Source organism: Peromyscus leucopus, chromosome 9, assembly GCF_004664715.2.
Source record: "Peromyscus leucopus breed LL Stock chromosome 9, UCI_PerLeu_2.1, whole genome shotgun sequence".
Taxonomy (NCBI): Eukaryota; Metazoa; Chordata; class Mammalia; order Rodentia; family Cricetidae; genus Peromyscus; species Peromyscus leucopus.
The window spans coordinates 35,870,025-35,891,465 of NC_051070.1; the positions used below are offsets into that span (position 1 = coordinate 35,870,025).

The window sequence follows — 21,441 nt, forward strand, 5'->3', positions numbered from 1 at the left end:
CAATCAGTATTTTATTTATTGACCAATCAGAGCAACACATTTGCCATACAGACCATCCCACAGCACATAGGTGCCAATATGCACCCTAGAATAGCTTGTATAGGAAAAATTGAAAATGATCCATCTAGAAAGGAAAAGGGGGAGGGGCATTCTGGTAGGCAGAGGAAGAAAATTAACAGGAAACAAAATAGACAATAATGACTAAAATAGACAAAAAGGAACAGGGTGCACTTGGGAGAAGTTGTCTAGCTCACTTGATTTGCATAAATATGGGAACATAAGCCTCATGGATAATCTTTAGGAAAAACACCAAAACTGACACAAGATGAAATACTTCAATGAATTTGTAGCAACAGAAGATATTGAAAAGATAAAATCTATTCCCCAAATATCTAGATGTATTCTACAAAATTTCAGGGAATTTAGGAACTGAATTGCCTTTATTAGTGTGTTATAAAAGTTTATGGATTCCATCAGGGTAGTGGTGGTGCACACCTTTAATCCCAGCACTCTACTCAGGAAACAGAAGCAGGCAGATCTTTGTGAGTTTGAGGCCAGCCTAGTCTACAGACTGAGTTTCAGGATAGCCAGTGCTGCACAGAGAAACCCTGCCTCAAAAAAAAGAGAAAAGAAAAGAAAAGAAAAAAAGAGTTTATAGGATTCCTGTTTAATTCCAAAGAATCATGAAAATGGCAGCTGCAATAGGTTAGTATTTTAAAGTAGCTGCTGTGGTAGTAATAATGATAAAACAGAATCTAATAAATATTTATAGAGAAACAAAACCTAAATAATATCACCATACAGAATCCAGAAATAAGTAAACAGATTATCCCTAACTAGATTGCATTCAAAAATAAAATAAAGATTCCTTGTAGCTGAAAGTTTTCCTGTGTCTCACCTGGCCCAAGGTCAGGACAAATCTCTCTCGCCCACTAATCCCACAGCAGCTTGGAACCAAGTAAACACACAGAGACTTATATTATTTACAAACTGTATGGCCATTAGCTCAAGCTTATTACTGAGTAGCTCTTATACTTACATTAACCCATAATTCTTATTTTTGTTTAGCCACATGGCTTGGTACCTTTTCTCAATTCTGTCTTCACATCTTGCTTTTTCTGTGTACAGCTGGCAACTCCTGACTCAGCCTTCCTTTTCCCAGAATTCTCCTTGTCTGCTTATCCCACCTATATTTCCTGCCTGGCTACTGGCCAATCAGCATTTTATTAAACCAGTGTACAAAAGCATTATCCCACAGCACTTCCTTCTATATAGTAAACACATTAATAACAATCTCAATAGATAACTGAAAACATGTAATAAAATTACATTTTTAATCCAATTAAAACTCCTAGGAAGGTTCCATTAAAAAAAAAATCTGGGCTTGTGAAAAGCTTACCTGCCAGGAAACAACAGCAACTACACTTTGTAAAGTAGAGTAAATAGTTCCTTTAAAATAAATAACCTAATTGAATATCCACAATTATTTGAGACTGTGTAGGAAAACCAGGGTTCTCAAGAGAGTTGACTAAATGAGTAAAGAACATTGTGGCTACTAACTGGGACAAGGAATGTGAGCTCAAAGAATCTGACATGGTAGTCTTCAGAGGTGAAATTTCAAGATGTTTTGCTGAGACAAGATCTCACTCTGTATCTGTGCCTGGCCTGGAATTCACTATGTATGCCAGACAGGACTAGAACTCATGTAGATCCACCTGACTTTATCTCCCAGGTACTCATATTAAAAGCATACACCATCATGTCTGGCCTTCAAGATTACTTTTGAATGTAGTAAATCATAATATCAATCAGAAATCCGAGAGGACCAGATCAAAGGCACAAACCATAGGTCTAATTAAAGGGCTGAGACAGGAGGATTACTCAAATGCAGAAGTTTAAGAACAGCCTGAACAGCAGAACTAGAATGAACCTAAGTGGTAATAAGGAAATGTTATGGATTATTATTTTAACTGTGTAAAAGTGTATTACATTTGTTTATGCTTCATTTATTTAACATTTTAGAGATGTGTTACATTTGTTTGTGCTGCATTTGTTTAATTATGTAAAGATATGTTGCATTTGTTTCACCTTGCCTACCTAAGGCACCTGATTGGTCTAATAAAAAGCTAAACAGTCAATAGCTAGGCAGGAGAGGGATAGATAGGGTTGGCAAGCAGAGAGATAAGAAGGAGGATAATTCTAGGCTTGAGAAAGAATCGGAGAGAAGAATGAGGAAGAAAGAGAGGGACACACCTGGGGCCAGAAGCCAGGCTTCTGCCAGACAGACAGACAGGAGACACAGTGAAAGTAAGATATACAGAAAGAAAGGTAAAAAGCCCTGAGACAAAAAAAAATAGATGAAGAGAAACGGGTTAATTTATGAGAGCTAGTTCGACAAGTGTAAGATAAGGCTGAGCATTCATGACTAATAAGAAGTCTCCATGTCATGACTTGGGAGCTGGTTAGTGGCCCAAAAGAAAGCCTGTCACAAAGAAATGAGGGGCATGGGTGGGAGGGAGGACAGGGGGAATGGAGCAGAGTGTGTGGTGTTGGCAGGAAACTCCTTTCTTCCTCATACTCATGATGCTGAGGCAGAAGGATGACAAGTTTGAGTCCACTCTTCTCTGTGCATTATAGGAAATAAGTGACAAGGTCTGAGTTTCCTTTTCCTTATACCAAATTCACCTTCATTGTCTCCTTGTCTAAGCTAGTCTGTTGCAAGCATATCACTTGGAACTTTCATCAGAAGAAACTCCTATCAAGGAAAAGCTTAGGGCATGTTCATACAACTTGCAGCCTCTTCTCTCCAGGAAATGTGTACCAGCAAGTACTCCACGGCCTTGCATGAGGGCTTCTGCTCTTGTCTTCAGTGCTGACCAAGCAAAGCCAAAAAAGTCCTTGTACTTTTCTTGCTTTGAAGGTAACTAGAGAAAAAAATGGTATGTTGAAGAAGAAAGGTATATCCAACCAAACTTCACTAAGCTACTGCCATTTCCCTAGAGTATGGCTCTATTCTCATTCTCCTACTATTATGGCTTCTTCCAATGAGAGGATCCCTCATCACTATAGTTAATGTACCTGTGTTCATAAGGATACAAGAGTAAAAAAGTAACCTATTCAGGAAATTCCTAGGATGAGAATAATGAAAAATTGAAATGTAATTGCCTAGGAAATAATTTATAAGAAGACTTACCACTTAAATAGCTATGGAGTTCTTGTGATGGAAAATGAATATAATTTGTTTTAATACTTTTTTAAAAAAATTTAAGTAATGACAATGGCAGAAGAGGAAAAATGCCTTCAAAATTACTATTCAAAATAGCTCCCTCATGTTTAGAGCTTTTAGATAGGTTCTGGATTTGAGAAAAAATAATTTTATGATAGAAAAGGTAACAGGAAAGTATGCTTAAATCAATGGAAGCGCTTGCTCAGAAATGCCTCTTATTAGAGAAATGATTAAATGAAGACTATCCATAGTATTGAATATTAATACTGTGGATAAAAATTCAAATCTGCATGACCAATAAGGAACAGCACACAAAAGGTAAATAAAAAAGGCAAAACATAGAACAGACTCACTTTTTAAAATTCTATTGGTATGATGCTACTACCTATGTATACACATAAAATAAATGTTTATACACATTCATAGAGAAAAAGAAAGATGAGCACAAGTTTGTCAGTAGAAGCTGTGTCTCAAATGTAGGATTAGTCAGTTACATTTCCTCCATTCTATGACTTTAAGTCTTCATAGATATTGGAAAACATGCTATACTACATGGATGTATTTTCTTTTAGTTAAGCTGAGTTAGCATTAGTATCACCCGATACTTTCTATGTAAAAAACAACCATGTGACTAAAAGAGAAATGTATTTTCTTTTCCATCACTTTTCTCTTTGTATTCATAAATATCACGTATATGAAAAAGTCTCCCCTTCTCCTTGTATCCTGCCAGTGAATACCCTATTTGTCTGCTCACTTCTTTTTTTTTCTTGTTTTGTCTTTAATCTGCCTTAAGGTATTTATTAATCCCCAACAGTACTCTTACTCATGAAACTAATTAGGACCATCTTCCCAGAATATTGGGCACTGTTCAGTGTAGTAGAATATTTTAAGGTGTGTTACTCTTGTTTATGTTACATTTGTTTACCTCTGTGAAGCTGTTACTGTGCTTGTGTAACACACCTGACGGTCTAATAAAGAACTGGCCAATAGCAAAGCAGGAGAAAGGATAGGTGGGGCTGGTAGGCAGGGAGCATATATAGAAGGAGAAATCTGGGGGGTGAGCTAAGGGCTAACAGCCAGAGAAGGAGGAGGAACCCAGAGGCCAGCTACCCAGCTACACACACAGCAGGCCATGGAGTAAGATACTGAAGTAAGGAAAAGCCAAGAGGCAAAAGGTAGGTGGGATGAGTTAAGTTAAGGAAAGCTGGCTAGAAACTAAGCCAAGCTAAGGCTGGGCATTCATAATTAAGAATAAGCCTTCTGTGTATGATTCATTTGGTAGCTGTGTGGCTACCAAATAATATAATGTCGTGGGGCCTTATTTCCATGCAGAGCTTAAGAAAGTTGAGTTTAAAAAAAAAAGAAGTTATCAAGTAAGATATGGCTCCTGTAAGAGCTTCGGCTGACCATTTCTGCTGGCCAATGAGCTCTTGAGCAGCCAGTATCTGAAGTAGGAACAAAAGACTAAATAAAATGCCAGCCACAGCACAAACATTGGCATTCCAGAGCTCATTTATTCTGTTAATTAGTTTTCCTTGCACCTAATAATTCCTTATATGTAGCATGGGATTCATGGAAGTGAGTCATCCAGCCTCAGTCACTACACCTGTGATATATAAACACCATGTTCTAACTGTCTCCTGATCATAGTTCAGAGGATTTCCAGCTGGTGTAGCAAACACACACACATCCCAAAATTACAGTAAACAGACAAAACAACTTCTCATAAGACAGTTCTGTACAGATTTTTGTGGCATATGAGTTGTTATTTTACAAAGAATCAGGAATTTCAATATCTAAAGAGTTTTTTTTTTATATGTCCTTCAGCTCTTACTCTCTTATTGAGGACTTGACATTTTTAGATGATCCCTGGAAATCAAAGCCCTAGTACTAGCATTAATCCATGAGTTAGGAAGTGTTTGTTCCCACATAATCATGTACTTAGCAGCAGAAAGGGACTTTGTGCAGGACATGAAGTTTTGCTGACTGTAGAACTAACACTCACACAAATAAGTAGCTGCTCAGGAATGGATGTAGTTGTATCAAGGACAGTCATGTTAGTACTCAGATCAATACGGAGAAGCTATCTTAATTCAAGACAAGGCCAAAACTCCTGTGAATGAATATTCAAGCCCATCTGATACTTTCATAATTTTTGCCAGTTTCACAGGTATAAGTAGAAGAGATAGAGCATAAGAATTTCAAGCGTATTCATGAGGAATATGGAACATGCACATTATTTCAAAAGAATCACTAAAGTTCAGATAAAAAGATCAGCAATAAAAGAAAGCAATTGATCAAGTTACTAATTATAAACAATCAACAATAATAATGATTTTAAAAAGGTAACGTTCAGTGTAGGGTCTTCTTCCATGTGGTCTCATGAGATGAGAACACATACCTGACACTTCTTGGATGAACAAGAACAAGAGACCTAGAGTAAAACTAAATAGCACTGGTAAAAAAAATTAAAGTAACATGAAATAACTCCTAATGATATTCTGCTATACTCATAGATTGAATGAATCCTCATTTAACAATTATCAGAGAGCATTCCTCCTGTAGCCGATGAAAACAAATACAGAAACCTACAGGCACAGGCAGGCATTATACACACACACACACACACAGAGAGAGAGAGAGAGAGAGAGAGAGAGAGAGAGAGAGAGAGAGAGAGAGAGAGAGAGAGAGAGAGATATCTTGGAACAGCTCTAAACAAGGTGTTTCCATCCAAACCCTCTCTTCAGAGCACAGGGAAGCTCAGGGAACCATAAGGAAGAGGTATCTCAGTCTAGCTTTGAGCTCACTGTGTAACCAAAGATGGTTTTGACCTCCTGATCCTCTTGGCTCTACCTTCTCAGTGTTAAAATTATAAGTCTACATCAAAGAGCCTGGTTCATGTGGTACTGCAAAATCAGGGCTCCCTGCATATATATGAAGCAAGCATTTTATCAGCTGACTACATCCCCAGATCTTTCAATTGACTATTAACTTCCCATAACAAAACAGTCAGCTGTTCTCAATGAAAAAAAAATGCAATAACAGAAAAATTAAAATCATTATTGGTTTGGAACCAATCAAATTTTCCATATGACTTTAAGACTAAAAAACATACTCAAAATCATACTGTTTAATTTTCTACATTTTACCTACAAATACATTTTTCAGATTGTTAAATTTGTCTATATGCATAGTTTTAATGCCATCACCAAAATTTACTCAGTATATTTGTTTTCTTTAAATTTTCGTGAGAGTGAGTGTGTGTGAGTGTGAGTGTGTGTGTGTGTGTGTGTGTGTGTGTGTGTGTGTGTGTGAATACATGCCACAGGTGTGCTGGTGGTACACAATAAGGGCATCAGATGCCTTGGAGCTGGAATTCCAAGCAGTTGTGAGCCCTCTGTACCTCTGTCATCTGGAAGAACAGGATGTGATCTTAACCACTGAGACGACTCTCCACCCCATTCATTCTGTAGGTATACCATTTTACATAAGTTTTCATTGTTATAAAACTAAAGTAGGTATTATAATGTAATATAAATCACCTTAAGATGTTTCCTGTGCTAGCTGTGATAATGCATGCCTGCAATCTCAGCACTGAAGAGGCAGAGGACAGAGAATTGGGAGTTACAGGTTGAGGAACTAAGTGAAAATATATTTTCTTCTTTCCTCCTGTTCATTTGTTTCACCTTTGATGCCACAGTCTTATCTTCATTTCTTTCTGACTACTGTGGTTACTGCTTTTTCAAGTCCTTGATTTTAAAATCAAGTTTAAGAATTTTCTTACTTACCTTGTCTCTTGGGTTGTTGGGGATGGTAACTGTATCCCAGTGTGTGCTTGTCACCCGCACCTCTGAACCTGTAGCTACTATGTATGAGTACATCTCCATCTATGTTGACCAGGCTAGTGTCCAGATCAGCAATGCCCATAGGGGAGCTCTTCGGCCTCCAGGCTGGATGCCCAACAACAAGACCATCCAGAGAAGAGATGATTCCTTCAACACCTTCTTCAATAAGATTGGCAAGCATGGGTCCAAGGCAATGTTCATATACCTGGAACCCACAGTTATTGACAAAATTTTCACTGGTACCTAACACCAGTTCTTGCACCCTGAGTAGCTCACCAGCTGCCCACAACTATACCCATGGCCACTACACCACCGGCAAGGAGATCATTGACCTTGTCTTGGAACAAATTCACAAGCTAGTTGACCAGTGAATAGATCTTCATGGCTTCTTAGTTTTCCACAGCTTTGGTGGGAAAACTGGCTCTGAGTTCATCTCCCTGCTGATGTAGTGGCTCTCTTCTTTCTGATGGAAAGAAGTCCAAGCTGGACTTCCCAATTTACCCAGTCCCCCAGGTTTTAACTGCTGTCATAGAGTCCTATAATACCATCCTTACCATCCACACCATCCTAAAGCACTCTGATTGTACCTTCATCATAGACAATAAGACCAATCTATGACATCTGTCTTAGTGTTTTTATTGCTGTGAAGAGATACCATGACCACGGCCACTCTTATAAAGAAAACGTTTAATTGAGGTGGCAGCTTATAGTGTCAGAGGTTTAGTCCAATATCATCAGGGTGAGGAGCATGGCAGTATGCAGGCAGACATGGTGCTGGCTACGTCTTGATCAGAAGGCAAAAGGAAGTGGACAGAGTATCACATTGAGCAAATTTGGAGCAAAAAGAGACCTCAAAGCCTGCCCCTAACAGTGGCAAACTTCCTCCAACAAGACTACATCTACTCCAACAAGGCCACACCTCCTAATAGTGCCACTCTCTATGATGTTATGGGGCCATTTACATTCAAACTACCACAACACCCAGCAGAGGAACCCTGATATTGAGCTCCTGACCTACTTACCTCAACAGCTTTATTTGCCAGACTGTGTCATCTATCATGCTTCTCTCAGATTTGATGGGACCCTGAATGTGGATCTGACCTAATTCATGTCCAACCTGGTACCCTACCTGCACATCCACTTCCTTGTGGCCACATATGGCCCTGCTGTCGCTGCTGAGAAAGCCTACCATGAGCAGTTTTCTGTAGCAGATACCACAAGTACCTGCTTTGAACCCGCTAACCAGATGATGAAATGTGATCCCAGCCAAGGTAAATACATGCACTGCTTGTTGCCTGTTGTCATGTGGTGATGTAATCCCATAGATGTCAATGCTGCCATTGTCACCATAAAGACCAAACGCAGCATCCAGTTTGTGGACTGGTGCCCCACTTCAAGATTGGCATTAATTACCAGCCTCCGACTGTGGTACTTGCTAGAGTCCTGGCTAAGGTACAAACAACATTGTGCATGCTGAGCAACACTATAGCCATTACTGAGGTCTGGTTGCACCTAGACCGGTTTGACCTGATGTATGCCAAGTGTGCCTCACTGCATTGGTATGTGTGTGACAACATGGAGGAAGGGGAGTTCTCTGAGGTCCATGAGGACATGGCTGCCTTAGAGAAGGATTATGGAGAGGTTGTTATGGAGTCTTTTGAAGGAGAGAGTGAGAAAGAAGGAGATGAATATTAATCCATTGCTTTCAGCCCCATAGCACATCAAACTCTCAGAATTTCAGCTTCAACATTAGCTGACAGGCATGAATGTTCCTATTATGTTATTTTCATTCTGTGATCATGTCTATCTTTTCCATGTATGCCTGTCAGGTTTCCCCATAATGTCTTAAAGCAAAAGCTTTAAGGCAAAAAAAAAAAAAAAGATTTTATTTTCCATGTAAAAAGAAGTCTATGATCAACAGTTTAAAAAACGGCCATGAATTAGGAGTGTTGTGAGGAGCATATGGGAGGGCTCGGAGGGAGGAAAGAGAAGGGAGAAATGATGTAATTAAATTATAATCTTAAGAAAAAATGGTTTACATTTAGCTCTGTTTTGACTGAAGACAAATTCTTTTCATTTTAATGTTTATTATGTATCTAATCACAAGCTTTTACATAAGCATGTATTTTAAAAATGTTTATGATTTAAGTAGTTCTAAGTTAACATTCATTAATCCCAACTTGTATTGGATTATGGTCATAAAACATGGCCTGCTTAGCTTCTATTGCTTATTTCCATAAAGCTTTCAGGAAGTGTTGTATGCCAACTCCTTTGTGGATCCAAATGAGGCATTCTGACTTCCTCTAACTGCTTTTACTTCGGAGCATTCACTGCTGTTAGTACTCTTTCCCAGCTTGGTCACTAGCTTAGGATGTTCCTCTTAGCTCTATCAGGATGTCTGCATCAGTGATTGATGTATTCCATGAATAATACATACTGGGAATGAGAGAAGTGAGAGAAATACCCAAGAGCCAACAGTAGTTAGTGCAAAGAGAATATAAAAGGGCAGAAAAGGCATTGGGAAAGAAACACACCCAAGGGCTTCCTCTGAGGAAAAAGTTAATATTAACGTTAGCCATGAGAGAGAGGTACTGATGTTGCTTGTCTTCTACTTACTTTAGACAAGCGATGGGAAAAAGGAAGACATGAGAAATGTCTTCATATCTGCTCCTCACTGGGTTTGCTATTTAATTCATAATATAAATTGTCCATGGTAATATTCTGAGGCTGGCAAACACCAGCTGTATTATAAACTGAGATGTAATTCCCTTCCAGGGGTCACTAAGACCACTCTAACACAGGCATGGTAATTACACTTGAAGAATCTACCAAGTTGAACTCAATCCTCAGGGGAGTCTTTGCCCTGGAGGATATGGGAATGGGGATTGGGCTCGGGGAAGGCAGAGCAGGGGCCGGAGGGGGGAGAACAAGGGAATCCATGGCTGATATGTAAAATTAAATTAAATTATAAAATAAAATTTTTAAAAAAGAAGAAAACAAGGAATTGATTGAACCATGGATCCTAAAGACAACAGGAAGGGTAGTACCATACGGGAAGAGGTCCTAGAGATCTAATGGGGATGATAGAAAGGGAGGGAGGAAGGACATGTATGCAGACATCTTTAATGGATTCAGGATGGAGTGATGAATAAAAAGGTGGGAAAGGGTGTGCTTAAATATCAGTAATGTGACAGTCCAAAAGAAAGGAGGATTGTGACAGGAAACAGCTTCATCCACTGGTAATGGCATTCACAGTTTATTTTTGTAGACGTGGAAGTAGGTACAAAACCATGAAGTTTCAAATTTGTATTATACAAAATTGACCTATCTTATTTGCAATACTTTTATTTATTCTTTTATAATTACACACACACACACACACACACACACACACACACACACACACATGCATATATATAATGTTATTTGATTAAAGGTCCACCATTATCCTCTATTTTCTCCTTCATCCTCCTACCAAATCCCTTCTTCTTCCCAAGGACCCTCTTATTTCCATGTTTTGTTTGGTGTGTGTGTGACCCAATTCATTTAATCAAAGTTTTCTTCATAAGCAGGGTGGGGACTTTTTGCCTGAGCAGGAGTGGGGTACCAGTACTACACCACTGAAGCACATGACTTTCCTACACCTTCAAATTTTAACTAGTTATAGCTCTTCTGGGAAGTCTGGAGCCTTATAGGTCCCTTCCCCATCTCTGATGGAATACTGACATACCCAGTCTTGTAAAAATTCTAGCTTTAGCAAGTTTATATCCAGGGCATGTCAATTAAAAAAAAATCTAGAGACACTATATTCAGAATCCCAAGTCTAACTTTGCATTAATTTCAAATCTTGATAAGGCTTCTTTAATGCATAATTGTTATGTTGTTCATATATCATGATTTTAGTTAATATATTTATTATTTCCTAAAGATGTAAGTGACTAAAGTACTACTATCTCTTCAACAGCTTCCAAAAGCATCTTATTATTCAGAAATTTAGATGGCCAACAATATTTTTTGTGTGAAAAATAAATCTTTCTGTGGACAAGGTGTCATTGCCTATTGTTTCTGTGAAGTGACACAGGGAAGAAGTTGAACTGGGAACATGATTTCCCAAGCTCTTTTTAAAGAACACAGAAGCTACTCATGACAATAAGAGAGTGAGACTTTTAATGAAGGTCTTACATTCCTAATAACATATCTTTTTTTTTTGTTTAGATTGATATTACCATTCTTTTCTTCAAGAATTACCATTAAGCTTCAATGACCATCAAAAGATTCAACTAAGGTAGAATAGGTGACCCTCAGTGGCAGTCCCGTTCAGATCTGTATATTTCAGTATTATCTAAAAACCAGATATTGTAAACATATGTCATGTGAACTTGTCAGGGGATATGTGTGTGTCTTACAAGTAGCAATGAACTCAGAAAGAACAAATTAAAATCATGAGAGAACTGGTGCCTACATGGGCTTCTCAAAGTCCATTACAGAAGTAACAGTTCTCATCAAATATTCTTGTCCTTTCTAGGGAGCAAGTTTTATTGCATCTGTCTCACAAACGTACTTTATTAACATTTAATTTCTATCTATTCCACTATCTAAAGAAATGTATAGTTACCTAAGTACATATTTAGAAAATGCTAAATCTAGATACTAGCTTCTAAAATACAATGGTGAGTGAATGTATATACAACAATTATTGAAGACCCCAAACAGAACTTAAAATAAAACATGGTTTACTTACTCAGGATTTTTCCAGTGAACTTGAAACATTCTCATCCCTATAAACTAATTGTTTGAGGCTTCAATACTGAAGGATCTATTTTCTAAAACTTCATTAATTGGGCAGGGACAAATTCACTATAATTGTCTTCTGTGTTCAAAGTGGAGGGTGCTGACAGCCATGCCCTGGTCTATCCTAGACCAATAACTTTCTAGTCACTAGTTTGGCTATGCTGTCGAAAGAGCAAAGGAGCTGTTAATTAGCAAGTGAGAATAATACTTGATTGATTCTACTAAATTGGATTTTGTTGACCTGCCAAAGTGAATTTGTTGTTAGCATTTATAAACACACACACACACACACACACACACACACACACACACACACACACACACACTCCTCTAAGTGGCAATAGTTGGTAAATTCTCTGTACTCAAAAATGATATAACTTTAAGGGAAAAGCTGTGGAGTCAAAGACCTGTGGAAATTTTTCAGCTCTTCCTCCTTTTAAATAGCCACAGGCCCTGGGAATTTCATTTAACTTACCTGAGCCATAGTGTTCTAGTGTCTACATGTTAATAAAGCTTTCTTTATAGCATCAATACGATATTCAACTTAATCAATGCAAAAGCCTGTTTGTGCCTAGTGTTATGACTGCTGTTTACTGATAATTTATTAAGTCTTCGGAAAAGGGGATGGTCGAAGAACAATAATGCTATTGTAAGAGCTTTGAAGTTGAAGATTTTCTGCCTAAGTTCATGAAGTCACTTAGTCAATACAAATACATTGAGAGAATCCAATGTGAATTTTGAATGGTACGGAAGTTTTGTAATTCCTATTCTCAAGTGTTTGTCATGTAGGTGTGACCAACATAATATATAATATGCAAGATTAGATGAATTATTTTTATCTTTCTATAACTTAATTGTATATTCTAGTTTCTCTTCAGGTTATAAGGGATTAACAGTTTGCTTTTCTCACAGTTCCAGGTCATAGTTCATCATGGTTGAGAAATCCTGGACCTTGAAGCAGCTGGTCATATTGCATTCAGGAACAGAAAGTAATGAACCTAATGCACAACTGGTTTTCTCCATAATATATAATCCAAGATTCCTGCTCAGAGGAAGGCCCCAACCACCATTAAGATGGATCTTCCCATAAGCATTAACCTAATCAAGATAATCCCTTACTGGCATACCCAGAGGCTCACTTCCCAGGTAACTCTATAGCTGTCAGGACACATTAACCATCCCATTGTGTCTCCTGAAAATTAATCTGTTTGTTCAACTGAATGCAATTACATAGTCTTTTTAATTAAGCACTGTTGATTGGAATCTCTCATTGTCAAAGTTGACTTAGCCAGTCATCCTAATACTTTAGATATATGTTTTCCCCATTGAAACAGCAATCTTGCTTTCTAATCCCCACTTTCCCTAGCTATTTCAAAAGCCAAATTTTATAAGGTTATTTCCAATAGCTCTTCTTATTTTGTTAGTATAGATGTTTTCACTTCATAAGACAAGTGCCACTGGGATGTTATTTAAAATGGTATCCAAACTGCCTTTTTTTATATTCTGTGCATGTTTCAGATCAAAGTTATTCTGTGATTCTTAAAAGACAGAGTAAATGATAGAATCAGGATATCAGGCATTGTTTATGCAGTATGCTCTTTCCTACAAAAAAATAATGAAACTTATGAGGGAATACTGAAGGATAAAGGTGAATAGAGGAATAAGAGTATGATAAGAGGAATAAGGAATAAGGATAAAATGTGAATGAATGAAGATGACTGTCAATAAATCAAGTGTGTGAGTATTAAATATTGAACTCATATTAAATGCTTACAGTAAACTGAAATATACTTTAAGCTTTCTATAAATGTCAATATGCTTCATTAAAACTTTAAGCTTCTCTAAAACACCAATGTTAAAGGATGCTTCATTCCTTAGCTGCGTCTCCATCATTCAGATATTTTGCTAAATTCGATTCTAGCGATAACTAAATCACACTCATTAGTATTCTCTAATCAATTTAAAGCTTTGCTGTTAAATATCCTTTTTAATAAAGTTAATTTGTCATTTCCTCCTCCCAGGCATGTACTAGAGTATTATTAACCTAAGGAGGAGACTTCCTGGTACATGAAACAGTTCAATATTTTAGCTTTTTTTTTTAACCACTAACAACACTCAAAACTCTGTATGCTTACTTCAGATAACTCCACGTCACCTCAGTGTCCTCATCTATGAAGTGAAGGGAAGACTCACCTCTTCAAGTCTGAGGTAATATATGTTACCAAGAGGATTCTGTATAGGTAAGTATTACTATGAAGAATGCCACTATTTGTTTATGAGATTCATTTTTATTGCAATAAGAGTTCTTAGCACAAGAACCAATTTAAGTTGACACTTTATTTTTGTGTATAGGTTCAAGACTATCCTGAAAATCTCTGGAATCGTCTTATTGAATTATAATGACCATTGATTAGAAACTCCCCATTTTCTCTTCTGCTTTATTTACTATTTCATTACTAGGTTTGTCACAGATTCTCAGGGAAGAGCAGCCTAGCCACTCTCTCGTCCTTTGGAGGGCATCATACTCAATGTCCACAATTATAAACCAGATCTTCAGACAAAAAAGTTCCTTATAAATTCCCATTAAATGCAGAGAAAAATACAAAATTAGTGAAAAATATCTTCCTCATGAATTTTGTGGTACCTCCTGGCACTTGGAAAGACATCAAAATTCGAATCAATATTATCCACCTGCACCCTCAAAAAAGTCAATCTGCAGAAATAATTAATTGTTTGATGCAGGTATGGACAGACAGAATCCATTCTTAGACGTATTTTAATCCAAGTTATAAAGACAAAACATACAATTTCTGACCTATAAAGATATTGGGAAGTAAGACCAATATATAAAGTGAGCCTGGATTAAAGAAAGAATTTACATTACAAAAATTGAGATGCAGTTAGTAGAGAGATCTTTAAGAAAATACTCATTTTTTAAACTAAATGATCTAGAAACATTCTAAAGATCAAGGTGCTTTTTATTTAGGGAATGTCTACCAATTTGCATAGGGATAGGACATCTAACATGTGATAGTTTCCTCAGGGAATCAATTCTCTCCAGTATACACATTATCAAAGGACACTTTGGTTTTTAAACCTCAGTTGACACAAATTAGAGGTTCATTGCTCGCAGAGTATTACAAGAAGCTTCTGGCTTTCCCTCCCTTTTAACGTTATGTAAGCTTGTGCACTGAAAGGAAGCTTTAGGCAGGATGCTGGCACATTGCTAAGGGAGCTAAAAATAAACTTGGAAGGCAGTAATAGTGTATATTTTTTTAGAGCCTGAATCAAACATATCAACAAAGCAATAATAATAAAATCTAACCAGCAGCGCCACTATCTAAGTGGAAAGCACAGCGTGTGCTGTGGAACAAGACCAAACAAATCAACAAATCCTTGCAAACTGCAAGTCATACTTCCCAAGAAGCAGGCAGCATTCAAACATACAACAGAAAAGAAAATGCAGCAAAATGATCATATGTGTTCCAATTACTAAGGATGGCTAAACGCCCACCTAACTGATAGCATCTGAAAGAGTTACACTGGCCTGTGATGCAATGATAACTTGCATATCATTTAGCGTTTCATTTAGCATAATACAATTTCTTGGAGCTTAAAAGGCTGCCTTTTGGGGGAACTCTTCCCCACAGGTCATGCTGTCCCAGTTACCTCCTCTCCATTGCATTTCCTACTGTGGCTTGCTGCTTTCTACCAATAAGAGCAGGATGGGTGTTAAACAGTTTCAACCAAGGCTCACCATCTCGTCTCTTCTTTCTTGGCTTTCCATCACATGGCTGCAAGTGCAACAGGTTTATCAGAGAGAAAATGTGGCAGCAGCATAGACAAAACAAGACCCCTAGCTGCAGTAACCTATCATCCTTTCTGCAAGAAGTCAGGGAATACTCAAAGAGGAAACGGGCTTGTACTTAGATGCGCAGGTACCCCAGCAGAGCCATAGCCTGAAAAAAACAAATCTCCCCTGAGTAAATACGTGAGTATTGGCAAAGAGAACATAGTTTCATGCTTTCAGCACTGTACACAATGGATATTCTCCAATTCCCTTCCTACATGAGTCCTAATTCTAATACTGCTTTGTACTGCTCTGAGGGAAGCCCCAGCACATACATACAAAACACTGTGGGGAAATAGTTCCATTGTCAGATATATGCAGTTCCTATTATAGAAATGCTATCATTACCACATTCTGTTATGAAATAGAAAAAATTGGGCCTGTTATATAAAAGGGAAAATTCATGGTGACAAAAACTGGTGCTCATTTTCATTCATTTATTAGAAATTGTAACATTTATTAAATCTTACATATGCCAAAATCTAAAACCTATTACTTCTATTGTTCAGCCCTGAGTAAAATATGTACATATAAAATACAGAACTCTGTGAGAAAAAATTCTTTTATTAGAAAAGCATAATTATTATTATATAAAATGATACTATTATTCTTTTATATTAAAAATAGTCCTATCTATGGCTTTCAAGAAAATTATAAAATTCACTGAAAAAAAAACCTAAATCTTATTTTCATTCATTCATTCATCCATTCATCTATACACTCAAAAATATTTCCGAGACCATTAGGTAAGTTCAGAGCATCATTTGGGCTGAGAAAATAACAATATACAAGGACAAATGCACCCTCTGTTTTAATGAGGGTAATCATGCATAGAACTCATGATAATTTAAACCAGAAGGTGCTGTTCTTGGGAGCAAAAACACAGACAGTGAAGGTTTTATGACAACACAGACACGGTGGAGATGAGTCTAAAAGACGCCTGTGTGAACTAGGTATCTCTGAGAATATCAAACAATGCATTTTTATCATCTACAACCCACCCTTCCTCCAGTTCCCCCCAGATCCATCTCCCTTCCCTACCCATTGAACCTTGGTTCCTCTTTATTTAAATTTCATATTCTTAACAATATATGAAGTAGTTTGTTTAGCTAGGGGTGGGATTTCATGCCTACTTTCCCTCTCCTTACTGGGACTTGGCCAGTCCCCCCCCCCAATGTAGCTTTGTGCCTTTCCTGGAACTCACTCTGTAGCCCAGGCTGGCCTCGAACTCACAAGGATCCGCCTGCCTCTGCCTCCCCAGTGCTGGGATTAAAGGCATACACCACCACCACCCGGCTTGGTCAGTCTTCAGTTTGTGCAGGTTTTTTGCATGCTGTCACAAATGCTACCAGTTCATGTTCAACTGCCCCAATATGTACAGAAAGCACTGTTTTCTTGTAATCATTGACCACCTTTTATTCTCATATTCTTTTCTTCATTGATCCCTGAACCTTTCAAAGAAGAGTTGTGATACAGATATCTGAATTAAGGCTGAGCATTCAGCAGTCTCTCATTTTCTGCACCTTGATCAGTTGTGGGTCTTTGTATTTATTGTCAACTGCTACAAAAAAGAAGCTCTCTGGTGGGAGCTGAGAGATATACTAATGTATGCATATAGAATAAGTCAATAGGAGTCATTTTAATAAATTACTTGTTTAACTGAGTAATCACACTGGGTTATCTCCTAGGACCTAGAACCTATCTAGCCACAGGTTCTTGGACTAATAATAGTGCAGGGACAGGGTTCATCTTGTGGAATGGGCCTCAAATCCAATTGGAAAATGATGAGTTAATCCCATGACATATATGGCATTATTGATTCTGAGGGCATGTCTTGTTGGGCTGGATTTTATTGTAACACAGAGGGTTCATAGTTGGTTAAGACTGATGATTACTTCTTTCCTCCAGTAGTATGCATATCAATGCTTAAAACTAGGACATCTAGCCAAAAGGGATGCTGCATCCAAGTCAATACCAGTTGATTTCTCCATGTTTTGTGACTTGAATAGTGGTATTTTAAACAACAAGGTCTTACCATTTATTTCTGGTGGGTAATCAAATGCATTTCCTATAGCTTCTTATGTATTGGGAGGCTATGGGACCTCAGTGGCCAAGACTTCCTAAAGAAGTAACCTGCTTCTGGCACTGGGCATTTTATTTGTTACACTGTGGTGACTATTAGGGATAGCATTGTCCCATTACAGTTTTTCAGAAGCCAAGTAGAGTCCCTTTTTAAAAAAGCAATAATAAGGACTGAAGGCATAAGCTAGTGGTAGAGTGGTTGCTCAGTATGATCAAGGCCTTGTTGTATTCAATTTTCAACACTGCAGGAAGGAAGGAAGGAAGGAAGGAAGGAAGGAAGGAAGGAAGGAAGGAAGGAAGGAAGGAAGGAAAAGAAAGGAAGGAAGGAAGGAAGGAAGGAAGGAAGGAAGGAAGGAAGGAAAGAAGGAAGGAAGGAAGGAAGGAAAAGAAAGGAAGGAAGGAAGGAAGGAAAAATAAAGGAGGAAAAGAAAGAAGACAAAAAAACGTGTGGGGAAAATAATAAGTATTATTTCTGCTAAATTATCAAAAACATGTATACCAACCTGGCAAGAAAAATTTCTATTAAGTCAGATCCACGAGTATTTAGATATAAGCCAGATAGAAATAGATGAAGGAGACAAGTGGGGCTGCAGAAATGAGGGTGATTTCCTAATCAGGTACTTTTGAGAAAAAGGCAATTTTTACAGACAACTTACTGGAATTTGACCAGCATGCTTAGGCAAGAAGTAGTTCCTCTTTTGGTCAAGGATTTCTAGCCTTGCCTCTAGTGATGCCAGTGTCCCAAGATTCTCTTGTTATGGTTCCTAAAAGCAACAACCCTAAGTTGTTTGTCCCAGACTTTTTCAATGACCTATATATGAAAAAAAGCCTTATAGGATACAAAGTATATCTGTCCTCTCAGCAGATAGGAATACTTGATGCCTATCAAGAGATATTCAGGTGCCCTGAGGACAGAATTTCTCTCCTACAGCACAAAATATGGCATGTACAGTTATCACCTGGCTTTCTTCACATCTTCAGGAAACTTGGACTCCAGAATTTTGTAAAGGAAAGACTGATTCCCTATTATTGACATTACTATGTGCACAGAGTCCCGACTGAACAGTCTGCTGTCTTCTGCCACCAATCATGACAACACAGTAAGCCTTCTTAGTCTACAACTAGAGAAAATCCCCAGATTAGTCACAGTTCCTCAAAACAGACTTTCTAAAACAATACCACTGAAAAATCTAGATCAAATTGTTACTCTGGAGAGAAAGGGAATGCTGTTTTATCTATGTTTTGAAGCATAACCCATCAATTCCATGCAAAGTATAGACTAGCAGTGTAAATTAGGAAAATGGAATTGCACTCCAACAGGCTTACAGGGTAATATTTCTTTGTTCTGCATTTGAGTACATCACTTAAAGTGCAGGTTTCCTAGCTATGTTCACTCTGCAGACACAAACATAGTGAGAACTGCATTGCTTTTATTTTTATGACAGGTACAATACCATGTGATGCAGACATATGATTTCTGTAAGACACCACAGGATACCTAATATTTGAATGATGGAAACTCTGTTAATTAATTATAATTCTTAAAAATAATTTTGTCTAACAGGGAAAAAATGCATTTTTAAAACAAGATATAATAAACTACTTCTAAGGGATCTATGAGTCCCTAGTTATGATTTGAGTAAAAAATTGAATAGGCAAATTGAGAATGGCTTGTACTAAAGTCATTATGTCATCTGGGAGACTCACTAGATAGTCATCTAACTATCTCTGGGTAACTTAGAAAATCTTGATACCATTTAATAAACTGAGGTCTATTAGTGATTGGTAGCTAAAATGCTAATAGATGCCTAGGTTCAAAGTTATATAAGACAAGGTCATGGTGACCTTCATATAAACACTCAACAAAAATAAAATTAAAACATATACAGCAGAAGCAATAAGCATGACATGATTATAGGTACATATTTAGCTCAATAGAACAATATAACAAAAGAAAGTAATTGGAATCATAGAGAGAAAATTAGTTATTATAGGGGAAAACCAGTAAAAATGACAAGGTATTTGTATTTTCATGTCTAATGAGACAATCATGAGGTGTCTGGCAGGACTTTTACCAGGTTTGAAAAGGAGGGATGAAGAATCTATGAATATTTTATATTAACAGTAGAAAAGACATTTTAAAATCATATTAAGCTCCAAAAACCCCTAGATAGAACCATTACCAAGAGCATCTATTCTTAATTATAAGCAAACCTTCAGAGACAGTATTGACTAAAGGATGTAAGCATCCCCTCCAATGGGAAGATGGAGCTTAGAAATAGACATATAAAGGGAATAAAAGGTCATCTGAACAAAACTCAACATTAAAAAAAATTTCCTAGTAAAAATATTCATCTTAACATGTTGTAGTCTCCCATTATTATTTTAAATATTCCGTCATACCAGTAAGTAGAAACTTTCCTATATAATGAAACAAAAATCTTTAGAATGCTCACAGTCCTCTACAAACTACAAATAGTATCTTTCAAATGAATTGATCAATATAAGAAATATTTAAGAGACACACTTAAAGGAGGCCAAAGTTGAAAATTATTCCATAGGGAAAACAAGGTACCACGAGTGTAACAGCTATACTATACTGACATCTCTTTTACAAACTTGTTAGCTTCAGTCCACAGGATGTAGATGACAGGACAACCTAACAGTGACATTGACAGAACCGCCTATTCTCTTTCACCCGCCAGTGCTAACCAGTTCATTTACCAAGCATTACATGCCAAAAAGCTAAATAAAATTCAGACCTGACTAGATTGAAAAGAGTAACAAAGTGACCAAGTTCTGCCTATTCAGATATATGCATGAAGGTTTACTTTATGTCAGATTTGGCAAGCTCAATAAACTAACTGAACATTCCAATTTATTTCCTCCCACCTTTCCTACTAATGTAATCATCTCTTTATCAGATAGCAGTATTATCAGTATTTGAGTACTGAGCTATCTTCACCAATCTAGAACCTGATGTGGTGCACTTACTACTTATGCAACCAACTAAAACCTCTAGTTCCAGCTTGTTGCAGCTCGCTGAGCCATTGCCCAAAGAGTTCCATAGACTCCCCCAAATATCACAGGCTATTGACAAGGCTGTTCATTACTTTCCAAAGCCCATTGCTTAAGACAAAGCTTACTTCTGTTATCAAACACAGAGAAAGTGAGTTGGCTCCTTAGAATTTATTGTGCTGGAAAGTATTTTGCACACAGCTGGAGGAGAAAACTTGCCATCAATATCATGCAGCTACATACTTTGTGACCTATAGCAGTCACCAGACTAAGGATATACTAGTGCAGTAGTAGCTCAAATGCTATTTGAGTAACTAACTACTTTTCAATTAGATTTAAGGCTCACTCCATGAGATGGAACCCATACCTGACACTGTCAAATTTGCCAAGACCCTGTGAATAGGTCATGGGTCCTAAGGAAAAACCTACTACAATTATTCTGCTAAAGAAATACAACAATACAATGACTCCTAGTGACATATTTTATATTAATAATAGATCAGTGCCTTGTTCAATCTTCTTTAGACAATCTTCTTACAACAGATGGTAATAAACACAAAGCCTCATGAGTGGAAAATATAGGAAGAATGAGAGAGACTTGAGAACCATCAGCCTTAAGTAGGATATCT

At 37.4% G+C, this 21,441-nt stretch overlaps 1 pseudogene; it reads left to right on the forward strand.

Moving 5' to 3' along the window:
• Nucleotides 1-7,093: 7,093 nt before the first annotated feature.
• LOC114699871 lies at nt 7,094-8,766 on the forward strand (annotated as a pseudogene).
• The last annotated feature ends 12,675 nt before the right edge of the window (nt 8,767-21,441 follow it).